Here is a 14016-nt window from a genome sequence, read left to right as displayed (position 1 = left end):
AAGTGAAAGTGGATACTTTAAAATGCGCAAGATAAGCGTGAGTGCTATGGATGGCGTTCTCGTAGGGAGACGGGAGCGGATCCATAGTGGTGTATTGATATGGTGAATATGTGGACTCGTGTGCGCCACCTCAAAAGAGTCGCTTGCAGTCGTAGTTTAGGATAGCCACCGAGTCAAAGCTGGCTTGCTGCAGTTAAACCCCACCATCCCCTTGTTGAAAATGATGCATATGTAGTTAGTTCTGATGTAAGTCTTGCTGGGTACATTTGTACTCACGTTTGCCTATTTTATGTTTTTGCAGAGAGACTTCAGTCTCACTAGTAGTTCCACGTGGACTTCGACGTTTAGCTTGTTACCTCAGCTACGATCTTGTGCCTCAGCAGGATTTGGTAGATAGTCAGGCTTCTCAGCCTTTTTCATTTATAGATGTCTGTACTCAGACATGATAGCTTCCGCTTGTGCTTTGATATGTATGCTCTGAATGTTGGGTCATGAGACCCCTGTTTGTAATATCTCGCTCCTCGGAGCCTAATGAATAATTACTTGAGTCGTAGAGTCATGTTGTGATGCCATGTTGTATTTGCACATATCGAGCATATTGTGTGTATGCTATTGAAATGCTTGGTATGTGTGGGATCTGACCATCTAGTTGTTTATCTTTAGTAGCCTCTCTTACCGGGAAATGTCTCCTAGTGTTTCCACCGAGCCATGGTAGCTCGCTACTGCTCCGGAACACTTAGGCTGGCCGGCATGTGTCCTTCTTCGTTCCTGTGTCTGTCCCTTCGGGGAAATGTCACGCGATGAATACCGGAGTCCTGTTAGCCCGCTACAGCCCGGTTCACCGGAGTCCTGCTAGCCCAGTGCTACAGCCTGGATTCACTCGCTGATGACCGACACGTTCGATGCTGGGTCATGGATGCCTGTCCCTGTAAGTCTGTGCCGCTTTGGGTTTACGACTAGCCATGTCAGCCCGGGCTCCTTATCATATGGATGCTAGCGACACTGTCATATACGTGTGCCAAAAGGCGCAAACGGTCCCGGGCAAAGGTAAGGCGACACCCGTGGGAATACCGTGCGTGAGGCCGCAAAGTGATATGAGGTGTTACATGCTAGATCGATGTGGCATCGAGTCGGGGTCCTGACAGCCGGAATTTTATCATCCTGACTAAATCATTGTCTTGTTTCCCTAGGATGGTCAACACGCGCGCTAACCCTGCTTCTCAAGAGCAGGCCGAAGGCAGTGAAGCCAGGGATGTAAATCTGCCTCATCCCCCTTCACTAGCCGAGGTTATGATGGAAGCTGAGAGAAACAAGCGGGAGACCAACCGTTTGTTAGAGCGTATTGAACAGAACACGGCACACCATCAGAGGACTAACGTGGTGTCACTCAGTGATTTTATCAAATTACATCCACCCACGTTCCACCACTCCGTCGAGCCTCTCGACGCTGATGACGGGCTTCGCAGTATCTCTCATAAACTGCGTTCCGCGCTAGTGGCGGAGGCTGACAAGGTCACCTTTGCTGCATATCATCTTGAAGGCCCCGCCAGTCTATGGTGGGAGAATTATGGAGCTATGCGCCCAGCGGGCCATGTCACTACTTGGGCTGAATTCAGCGAGGCTTTCCGTGAACATCACATTCCGGAGGGTCTCATGGACCGTAAACGTGAAGAATTTTGCAGTTTCACCCAAGGCCGACTGTCTGTGGATGCTTACAGCAGGGAGTTTGGTAACCTCGCACGATATGCAACCGAGGAAGTTTCTACTGACGCCAAGAAGCAAGCAAGGTTCCGTAAGGGCCTTAGTCCTGAGCTTCGCCGCGACCTCCGTCTGCATGAGTGCACATCTTTTCAGAAACTTGTCAACAAAGCCATCAGTGCTGAAACTGGTCAGACTGACTATGACGCAACACGCAAGCATGGCCGTGATATGGGTTCCTCATCCGGTGCTGGTCCTCAGAAGTGCCGCGTGTGGGTACCCAACACCGCCCTGCCACCCAGGTTTACACCGAGGCCATCCTTCCAGGCGCCTCGCCCCGTTCAACAGTCTGCTCCAGCCAAGCCCTATGGGGGTCCAACTAACAATGCTCCTCCACGTACCAGTTCCGTGACTTGTTTCAAGTGTGGGGAATCTGGCCACTATATGCGTGAGTGTCCCCAGACCAACCCCAATCAATCTGCTAAAGCTGTTGGCCGTGGCAAGCCGACAGGAAAAATATTCCACGCCAAGCCGGTCACCGCTTCACGTGGCCATGTCAATTGTATTTCTGCCGAAGAAGCTCAAGAGGATCCCAACGTCGTTCTCGGTACGCTTCTTGTTAATTGCCACCCGGCATCTGTTCTTTTCGATACAGGAGCCTCTCATTCTTTTATATCTGAAAATTATGCTCGTTTGCATAACGTCGCATTCGGTGATATGCCAACCTCTATGGTAATTCAAACTCCGGGATCCAAATGGCAAACTTCTCGAGTAAGCCATGGAAATGAAATCCAAGTCGACAGACTTGTTTTCCTCGCGTCTTTGATAGCCCTTAAATCTTCAGATATTAATATCATTTTGGGTATGGACTGGATGTCGGCTCATCATGCCCAAATTGATTGCTTCTCTAGGACTGTTCAACTCACCCATCCTTCGGGGAAGATAGTCAATGTCTTGACCCGAATAGCCAAGCGACAATTATATTCTCTTAACGCCAGCCCTTTGCCAGACCTTGAGGACGTTCCGGTAGTCCGTGACTTCCCGGATGTCTTCCCAGAAGAATTGCCAGGTGTTCCACCTGACAGGGATGTTGAGTTCGTAATAGACCTCATTCCAGGAACCGTTCCGATTGCTAGAAGACCTTATAAGATGGCACCCCTAGAACTAGCCGAGCTTAAGAAACAACTCGATGAGTCCTTGAAAAAGGGTTTCATCCGACCTAGCTCTTCTCCGTGGGCTTGCCCCGTCCTATTCGTCAAGAAGAAGGATGGTACGGACCGGATGGTTGTAGATTACCGACCTGTCAATTTGGTCACAATCAAGAACAAATATCCGCTTCCCAGGATCAACGACCTGTATGATCAGCTCGCTGGATCCTCAGTCTTCTCCAAGATGGATTTGAGGTTGGGCTACCATCAAATCAAAATCAGAAACGGGGACATTCCTAAAACGGCCTTTGTTACTCGTTATGGCCAATACGAGTACACCGTCATGTCCTTCAGATTAACCAACGCTCCAGCCACCTTTTCTCGGTTAATGAACTCAATCTTCATGGAGTATTTGGATAAATTCGTCGTGGTTTACCTCGATGATATACTCATCTACTCCAAGAACGAGGAAGAACATGCCGAACATCTAAGGCTAGTGTTGCAGAAACTTCGAGAGCATCGCCTTTATGCCAAATTTTCTAAATGTGAATTCTGGTTGTCAGAAGTGACCTATTTGGGTCATGTAATATCTGGTAAAGGTATTGCTGTTAACCCTGAGCGAGTTCAAGCCGTCCTTAATTGGACTCCACCTGAATCGGTCAAGCAAGTTCGGAGTTTTCTGGGCTTAGCGAGCTATTGTCGTCGCTTTGTCGAGAACTTCTCCAAAGTTGCCAAACCTCTAACCGAACTCCTCAAGAAAGATAAGAAGTTCGAGTGGACTCCACAATGTGAGCACAGCTTTCAGGAACTGAAAAGACGCCTGACTTCTGCTCCCGTACTGGTACCGCCAGACTTCTCCAAGGACTTTGTTATCTACTGCGACGCCTCGCGACAAGGACTAGGTTGCATTCTCATGCAAGATCGACACGTAATTGCCTACGCTTCACGGCAATTGCACCCACATGAGGAGAATTATCCTACTCATGATCTAGAGCTTGCAGCTGTAGTCTATGCACTTAAGACCTGGCGACATTACCTCCTCGGTAATCGTTGCGAAATATTCACTGATCACCAAAGTCTGAAGTACATCTTCACCCAACCGGATCTGAACCTCAGGCAAAGACGTTGGGTTGAATTGATCACAGACTTCGACTTAGGAATAACCTACACCCCAGGGAAAGCCAACGTCATGGCTGATGCGCTAAGTCGTAAATCTTATTGTAACAATCTGATGCTACAACAAAGTCAACCGCTTCTCCATGAGGAATTTCGGAAGCTTAACCTTCACATTGTATCTCAAGGTTTTCTTTCCACCTTGGTGGCAAAACCTACCCTTACGGATCAGATTATCAAGGCACAGAAGGTAGATCTGGGAATCTCCCGCATCAAGAGAAACATTCAGAAAGGAATTGCGAATTGCTTCTCCATTAACGATCAAGGGGTCGTATACTTCGGAAATCGACTAGTGGTTCCCAAAGTGCGAAACCTGAGGCGATTGATCCTTAAGGAAGCTCATGAATCTCCTCTCACCATTCATCCCGGTAGCACTAAGATGTATCAGGACCTACGCCAGAGGTTCTGGTGGACTAGGATGAAAAGAGAAATTGCTCAGTATATTGCTAATTGCGACGTCTGTCGCCGTGTAAAAGCAGAGCATCAATGGCCTGCTGGCACTCTTCAACCCCTAGCTATTCCTGAATGGAAATGGGATAAAATTGGCATGGATTTCATTACCGGTTTTCCCAGGACCAAGAGAGGGAATAATGCTATTTTCGTCGTGGTCGATCGTCTTTCCAAAGTAGCCCATTTCCTACCTGTTCGTGAGAGTATAACCGCTAGTCAGCTGGCAGACTTATACATCTCCCGAATAGTGTCCCTCCATGGTGTTCCTTTGGAAATTAACTCGGATCGAGGAAGTCTTTTCACCTCTCGATTTTGGGAAAGTTTCCAAAATGCTATGGGCACCCGTCTCTCCTTTAGCACCGCCTTCCACCCTCAGTCGAGCGGTCAAGTGGAACGCGTCAACCAGACTCTAGAAGACATGCTTCGAGCCTCTGTTATCTCATTCGGAATGGATTGGGAGAAGTGCCTTCCATTTGCCGAATTCGCTTATAACAACAGCTATCAATCTAGCTTGGGTAAAGCCCCTTTTGAAGTTCTCTATGGACGACGGTGTCGAACACCCCTTAACTGGTCAGAGACCGGGGAAAGACAATTCTTTGGCCCGGATATGATTCAGGAAGCAGAAGAACAAGTTCGCATCGTTCGTGAAAAGTTGAAAACAGCCCAATCCCGTCAAAAGAGTCAATATGACCGAAAGCATAAGGCTATGACTTTCGAGGTTGACGAGAAGGCTTATCTTCGGGTCACCCCTCTGAAGGGAACCCATCGTTTCGGTATCAAAGGCAAATTGGCTCCTCGTTACATTGGACCTTTTCGCATTCTCGCCAAACGAGGAGAAGTTGCCTACCAGTTGGAACTACCTCCGCATCTCTCCAGAGTCCATGATGTCTTCCACGTTTCCCAACTCAGGCGATGCTTCTCGGATCCTATCCGTGAAGTGGACCACGAAACGCTTGATCTCCAAGATAATCTTACATATCGAGAGTACCCCATTCGTATCCTCGATCAGGCCGAGCGTACCACTCGACGTCATAATATCAAGTTTCTCAAGGTTAAATGGTCGCACCATTCTGAGGATGAAGCAACTTGGGAAAGGGAGGATCGTCTTCGACTCGAGTACCCCGCCTTCTTCCCGGAGGAACCCAAATCTCGGGACGAGATTCTTTTGAGTGGGGGTGAGTTGTCACACCCTAGCTAGTCATGCATTAGAGTGTTGCATCATGTTTACTCTTTCATCAAAAACTTGAAATGGGGATGACAGAACCCCCAGTCCCCGCTGAAACCAACTAGGGTTTACTAAAATAATTTTCAATGAACCTGAAATGCCCTTCTAAAATGCCCATCATTTTGTCTTGGTTCAGAACCTCTGCCAAAAGTGGTGCACATTTTCCTAGGCCATCTTAGGGTTTTTGAATTAATTCATAAATATTTGAATTTGGGCATTTAAAATTATATAAAATATTTAAATGCTCAAATACCTCCAAACTAAAATGTTTCATGTTGGAAATAATCCAACTATGGACCAGGAGTGATTTGGTGATTTTTGAAGTTGCCTAGGTATTTTATTAAATTCAACAAAGTTGCAGATATATTAAATAAAAACAGAAACAGAAAAAAAGGGGGAAAGCTTACCTGGCGCCGCCCCGGCCCACCTGCCGGCCCAGCCCAGCACCGCTCCAGCGAGCTGCTTGCCGGCCAGGCAGGCAGGCAGGTGCCCGACGGCGACCGCGGCGTGCGCCACGCACCTGCTCGCCGCCTCGCCGCTCCCCTCGCCAGGTGACGTCGTGGATCGGCCTCCCTCTCTCCCCCGAACCCCCCAGACACCCCCTCTCCTCTCCAGCTCCTCCCCCTCGCACGCCCCAGCCATGGCCGACGCCATCGCCGCCACCCCCTCGCCGTAGCCACGCCCTCCGACCACCCCACGCCGTCTCACCGTGTCCAGGAGCTCCGCCGCTGTCCACTTCATCGAGCAGCCGAGCCCCGAGCGCTCGCAACGCCCGAGACCACCGCACCGACCTCGCCCGAGCTCACCGTCGCCGGAGATCCCCTTCAACGCCGTCGTCGCTCCGGTCCATCTCCGGCCGCACCAAGGACTCCGTCGCACTCACTGTGAGCTTAGCCATCTTCCCCTCCCTTCCGTTCTTGCTCCCGAGCCGTGTAGCAACCTCCCGGAGCTCAACCGCACCCACCGCCGTGGAGCTCGTCGCCGACGTGCTCCCGGTCATCCTCCAGCCACAAGATGGTGTCCATCTTACTCACCAAGTCCCGCAGCACCTAGCTAGCTACTCCACGAGCCTCACCGAACCCTCTAGCGTCAAGTTCGTCTTCGGCCGAACCCCGGTGGCCGCCAAGGTCGTCGCCGGCGCCAACTCCGGCCACCCCGACCCCAACGGACTCCGCCAAGAGCTGCGGTTTGTCCTCAGCTCCACTCCGGTGATCTCCGCGGCCCATTTGGTGGCCGGAATAGCCAAAACCACTCCCGCCGCCGCGTCGGGCTCGCCGGCGGCTAAACGCCGGTGCAGCCGACCCGGGTTTGACCACGGGTGGGCCCTGGTTGACTCCCCTGAGTCAATGACAGGTGGGGCCCAGCCCTGTTAATTAAACAGGATTAGTTTTAATTAAATTTTAATTAAAATAATCACCCTGACATGCGGGACCCACTGTCAGGTTTGACCTGGACCAGTTCCGTTGACCTGCTAACGTCACACTGACGTCAGGCTGACGCAGTAATTGATTTTCTGGATTTAATTTAAATCAGGAAATTCCAGAATATAATTTAAACTTCAAAAATTCATAACTTTTATTCTGTAACTCCAAATTGGACAAATTATATATGAAAAATGATCAGAAAAATCCAATCTATCCATCTGTACTATTTTCATGCATGATCAAACAAGTTAAATTGATGTTTTAAACAGAACAAGGAAAAGCACTTTAAAAGGCCATGTTTGAGTTTGAAATTTGAATCTTTGATTCAAATTTGTTCAAACCCTTCTGGTTTTAGTTGCATTAGCCCAACACACTCATATTGCCATGTTTCATGCATGCATCATATTGTTGCACATTGTTTGGTGATGGTTGTGTATCGGTGTCCTTGCGACAGGTTCTGCCTCCGAGGAGTACCGTGATTACCCTAACGAAGAACCGTATCAGTGCATCGAACCATCAGGCAAGCAACCAACCATTTGATCATATCGATACAATCCCATGTTCTCGCTCCTGCTCTCTTTTACTGCATTAAGACAACGCGTTTCAAACTGCTGTGTGCTACGGTAGTTGAACCCATTTCCTCTGCATGACCTGTCATTGCCACAGTAACTAGATGAAACCCACTAGCATGTGTAGGAGTTGATTGAGCCATATGTATGTGTTGTCCTACCTTGCTATGCCTGCTATGCTTAGAGTCGCGTCAGGTCTGGTTCATCTGGGTGATGGGCTAGAGTGAAATGTTTATGTCGGTAATGAGAGTGGTGTGGTGAACACGATTTGGTAAAGGTATCGATGAGAGGCCATGTAGGAGTACATGGTGGGTTGTTTCATTGAAGCCGACCTTAAGCACTGAGATCTGTATGTGTGATTTAAGAATCAGCTACTACCATGCATTGGGCCCGAAACCAATGGACCCTCTCGACTTCTTATTCACCCTAGTTCTCCGTCCAGGAGTTGCAAGTAGTTTCTAGTGTTTGTAGCCTACTGGAGGCCGTGGACAGCGCTGACCGTAGGGGTGGGCTGTGATGCGGTAGGTACGTGGCACGGTGTACCGAATACCCGTTAGGTATCTCGGGAACCCTGTTCACATCGTTCGGGGCCGTATGGGAAACCTCGGCCGGACTCCCTGCGGATGGAACCTGGATAGGCGATAAACCTGGACTGGAGGCTTAGGTGATTAGGTAGGTCGTGGCCGACACCCACGTTGGGCTTCCGCTTGAAGGTTGCCGAGTACATGTCGTGTAAACGACGGTAAGTGGTGAGAGCGTGTATGAAGAAGTACACCCCTGCAGGGTTAACATGATCTATTCGAATAGCCGCGTCCGCGGTAAAGGACTACTTGGTTGCCTATACAGTTCATAGACAAGTAAACGGAAACTGCTAAAAGCCTCAAGATAAGTGTGAGTGCCGAGGATGGCTCTTCCGTAGGAAGACGGAGGTGGATCCTCGGTAGTGTATTGAAGTGGTGAGTAGTGGACTCGTGTGCACAAAACCACTTCAAGTTGGAGTATCGTAGGATAGTCTAGCCAAGAGTCAAAGCTGGCTTGCTGCAATAACTCCACCAACCCTTCTTGATACTAAGCATGTATGTAGGATCTGATGTAAGTCTTGCTGAGTACCTTTGTACTCATGTTGCTATAATTTACATTTTTATAGAAGACGCTGCAACCCCTTCTGATGGGTTCTATGTAGACGTTGACATCAACGAGTAGGCTGAAAGACCCAGGTGGTGACCCTGAGCTTGTGAAGGACCTTGTAGTATAGCTAGGCTTCCCAAGCCTCTTTTGTTTTACTAGTTGTTTGTACTCAGACAAGTTACTTCCGCTGCTGGTTTGTATGACTGTATGACTTGTATGTTGGGTCGTGAGACCCGTACCTTTGTGTATGTCATGTATGGCTCTCTGAGCCTTAAATAAAGTACTTGTGTCATAGAGTCATGTTGTGATGCTTCGTTGTATTTGCACATATCGAGCATATTGTGTGTATGACTGAAATGCTTGGTATGTGTGGGATCTGACTATCTAGTTGTTTATCTTTAGCAGCCTCTCTTACCGGGAAATGTCTCCTAGTGTTACCGCTGAGCCATGGTAGCTTGCTACTGCTCTGGAACACTTAGGCTGGCCGGCATGTGTCCTTCTTCGTTCCTGTGTCTGTCCCTTCGGGGAAATGTCACGCTTTGAGTACCGGAGTCCTGTTAGCCCGCTACAGCCCGGTTTACCGGAGTCCTGCTAGCCCAGTGCTACAGCCCGGACCCACTTGCTGATGACCGACACGTTCGAAGCTGGGTCATGAATGCCTGTCCCTGTAAGTCTGTGCCACTTTGGGTTTACGACTAGTCATGTCAGCCCGGGCTCTTTATCATATGGATGCTAGCGACACTATCATATACGTGAGCCAAAAGGCGCAAACGGTCCCGGGCAAAGGTAAGGCGACACCCGTGAAGATACCGTGCGTGAGGCCGCAAAGTGATATGAGGTGTTACCGGCTAGATCGATGTGACATCGAGTCGGGGTCCTGACACTTTATTTCTGACCTTAAGCCGATTGGTGTTCCTGAATCGCGGCATAAGGGCAGACTGGATGGAAAAGGCACGCTAGGAGGGGAACAAATAATATGTATGGACGGACATTCTCTCACTGAAGCACACTACACAGTTCTACAGAATTCCACTTTGGTGGCTCCGTATATGGATAAACACAAGAATTTGCTACGCTCCAAACACCCGGAGCGGTCTGATGACTGGATTACACGTGAACAAACCAGGAGTTTCGCCAGCTGGTTGCAGACACGTACCATGCATGACACCTCTATTGAAGATGACCTGTACTTGTTGTCCTAGTTACCATCTTCAAATATAATGACTTTCAAAGGGTACGAGATAAATGGTAATACATTTTACACGATCGTCCAAGATAAGAAGAGCACCAACCAAAACAGTGGTGTCCGCTTTGATGCAGAAACCAAGACGGGAAAGGAAACATATTATAGTTATATACAGGACATATGGGAACTTGACTATCGACGTGGTTTGAAGGTCCCTTTGTTTCGGTGCAAATGGGTCAAAATGAAGAACATATCCATGAAGATGGCGGACGCCCTTACTTTTACAAATCCCCCTGAGGCAACCTTCCATTGCAACCCGATTCCAGCGGGCTATGCTCGTGTCTTGGTTGATGAGGTGGTGGACCAATATTCGGGGCTAGAGCTTGACATTCCTGGAGGTGACGATGAGCACATATTAGGAGAGGCCAACCATCGTATCATCCTATGAAGAAAGGATTGCATCATCTTTCGAAGGCCACCGACACCACGTCATCCGACTCCTCGTCGCAGTCCGCCACCGAGTCAGCAGACTCCCGCTCCTCCAAGTCCACCAACGCGTTAGGCCACTCCTCCTCCAAGTCCGGCACAGCTTCAGGCCACTCCTCCTCCTCCAAGTCCGGCAAAGCGTCAGGCCACTCCTCCAAGTCCGGCACAACTTCAGGCCACTCCTCCTCCAAGTCCGGCACAGCTTCAGGCCACTCCTCCTCCAAGTCCGGCACAACTTCAGGCCACTCCTCCTCCTCCAACTCAGCCACGTCAGCCGTCTTCGTCGGCTCAGCAATTACGAAAGAGAGCCGCCTCAGCTATGGTGCGTAGCGGTACAAGTCGAGGTAGTACTGGAGGTACAGACGGACGATTTCAATATGGTCCAAGCCTCGCGCCTCTTCCGCAGAGGCCTTACGACAAGTCCGAGGAGGAAAACGTAGCCATATCGAAGGCCGAGGTGGAAGCCCATTTTGCACCGGAACCACCACCGCCGCCAAGGGAGAAAGTGCCTGTGGAAAAGATTGACCACTTCATTCGTATGGCTAGAGCACCAGCTCCCAAGCCTATTGACACAGACTATGAGCGCCACATCAAGAAGTTAAATCGAGCACGTCTACAGAAAGAGGCGAGCTCGAGCTCGAGCAAATCAGCTGACAAAAGGAGCGGTAAAACCGTTCCCCAGCTGGGAGAACAGGCGGCGCAATCAATTCCCCCGCTTGTTGTGCCAACAACACATGAGAGTAGGCGCGCCCAATATTATTGTGGGCAAACCATTAACGTTCCCGGGGTGGGCGATGTGGTAATAACCGAGGAGCATATTACGCAGGCTGAATCGATCGGGATCACTGTTGGACAACTCCTCGATATCGAGCCCATGTCTCCGACTAGAGAGGAGGAAATAAAATGGAAATATGCTCGGGGCCAACCTTTGGTCGAGCCAGAGGAGGTCAATAAACTCCCAACGAGAATGTATGAATTGCATCAATGGTACATGGACATTACCAAGATTTTCAATCGAGAGTCCCTCATGGTGAATGTCAACAAGGAGCATTACTACCATGAGAAAGCTGTGACCGTTGAGTATTCAGAACTATTTCAGCTATACAATAAAGACGCACTCGACAAATCTATCGCCAGTTGCTATTGTCTATAAGTGATTTCTTTCTGTAATTTAAGTCTCGAGCTAGCTGTAGTGATCATTTTGATCAATCATTACCTGTAATTATCCTCACTATATTCTTTTCTGTGATATTATGGAGGATGAAGATTTATGAAATGAAAAAATGTGGACGCTATGGCATTGGGTTCGTTGACCCAAATACCATTAATGAATACACATGGAAAATAGATCCATATCACGAAAAAAGTGTAGAGGAAAGCATGCTATAGTTCTTCAAGGAACTCAAATACAATGAAAATATACTACTTCCTTACAACTTCCAATGAGTCACACTGTCTTGTACTACAAATTCTGTTTTTCCCTACTAGCTATAACTACATGTTTTTGCTTACATATGCCCGCTTAATTAAGACATGCAAACGTGTGTGCATGCAGATTTCACTGGATCTTGTTAATCATTAAAATTGATAAAGGAACAGTTGAAGTACTAAACTCACTACTTAAGAAAGCAAGTGACTACGCCATCGTGAAGGGGATAGTCAACAGGTAATTTCAATCATTATTAACTATATCTCGGCCTATTTAATTAGTTCGTCATTTCCTGATAATAACTATTTAATAACCCATTTATTCATTTTCTTTGTCGGCGGGCAGGGCTTGGGCAAAGTTCATCAGGGCCACTCCAGGCCCATGGAAACAAAATCTGAAATGGTATCGACCCAAGGTAAGTAATTAAGTAGTACTAGCTAGCTGCCATCTCTTTAATTGTCATGCTTGATTAACTATTATCTGATCAAATTTCATTCTCGTAAAGGCCCTGAAGCAGGCGCCGGGAATGATCTATGTGCATACTACGTTTGCGAGAACATTCGCATGATGGCGTCCGAAAGGAGCAAATCTCAAAGACATGAGTGAGTACGATATCGATTGTCAGAACACTATTCACAATTTTTACACCATTATCGATATCTAGTCACACAACTAATACACATGTATATTGATCTCCTTCTTAACAGTTCAAAGAGGTGCGGGACAAGCTCCTAGCACAGGACCGCATAGAAGCAATTCAAGAGGAAATATCGGGATTTTTGCTCGACCAGGTCATAGATCCCAAAGGAGAATACTATTACTCGCTACCGCCCCCATGAACCACTTCCAATTGTTATCGTGCTCCGAAGGCACCAATTAGCTAGGCTAATGCCACTGGCTCCGAAGGCGCCTATGTGTGAATTAATTAATGGTGGTTGTGAGACATTCGATGATATATATATATATATATATTATGATCGGTTCTACTAGAAATTCTATTTATATATATGCATAACGTGTACAATATGTAGTATCGTAAAATACCAGCAAACGAAAAATAATTAAATGGAAAACACAAAATTAAATGAAAAAGAAATCATAAACCCAAACCCCCCCCCCAACCTTTTAATACCGGTTGGTGACACCAACCGGTACTAAAGGTCTCCCTGCCCCCGAAGCTGGCTCGTGCCACGTGGTTGCCCTTTAGCACCGGTTCATACTGAACCGGTACTAAAGCGGGGGGGAGGGGGGGGCTTTAGTGCCTACATTTTAGCGCCGGTTACCAAACCGGTACTAAAGGGCCTTACGAACCGGTGCTATTGCCCGGTTCTGCACTAGTGGAGTATTGCCAAGCCAGCATAACAATATCCTCGGGGGGATTGCCAGCCAGCATACAATATGATATTGTAGGAGTGTGACTAACAACATTTGCATGGCAACTTATCTTAGCCAAACTTATTGTATATGTCCCTTTTGGTCGTCCACAAATGATCAATTTCAATTTTTAAGAAAATGATCGGTTTCTGACAAGCTTTTTTCCTACTAATAAAAATAGGCTTACAAGCTTTGCAAATAGTGCTAGTGTTTTGAGTATACACATAAAAATTCTTTTATTTTACTTTTAAACTAATGAAGTTGGTTCCAAGATATGACACAAGTGTGCATTTACACGCAATGATATACACCCCTATAATATTAAGTGTATATACAAATTGGTTGCCTTGTATTTAGCCCAGCTGAGCTAGAGAAAAGTTGGTATGAACCTTTTCTCGCTAACCTAAGCTAGTTGCACTGTTGTATGAACTTCTGGGAGTTGACCTAGACTAACTCAACTGTACATATCTTAACCTAGAGACCACATATGTGCATGTAGAAGTCAAAAATAATTTAGAATTTCATACCAACTGAGAGATTGAGATTGATGTCTTGTGTTTCCGGCAAGTTGTTTAACTGAGAGATTGATAGCTCTAGTAACAAAAAAATGACAAGTCCCGCAATAGATATTGACAAAGCATGACACTCTCAAATGAGCTACCTCAACTAAGCCCAGTCCAACTACTACCTAGAAAAAGAACACATGCCCATTAAAATACCCCCTTT

The sequence above is a fragment of the Triticum aestivum genome, chromosome 6A (genome assembly GCF_018294505.1).
Source record: "Triticum aestivum cultivar Chinese Spring chromosome 6A, IWGSC CS RefSeq v2.1, whole genome shotgun sequence".
Lineage (NCBI taxonomy): Eukaryota > Viridiplantae > Streptophyta > Magnoliopsida > Poales > Poaceae > Triticum > Triticum aestivum.
This window is presented reverse-complemented; position numbering follows the sequence as displayed.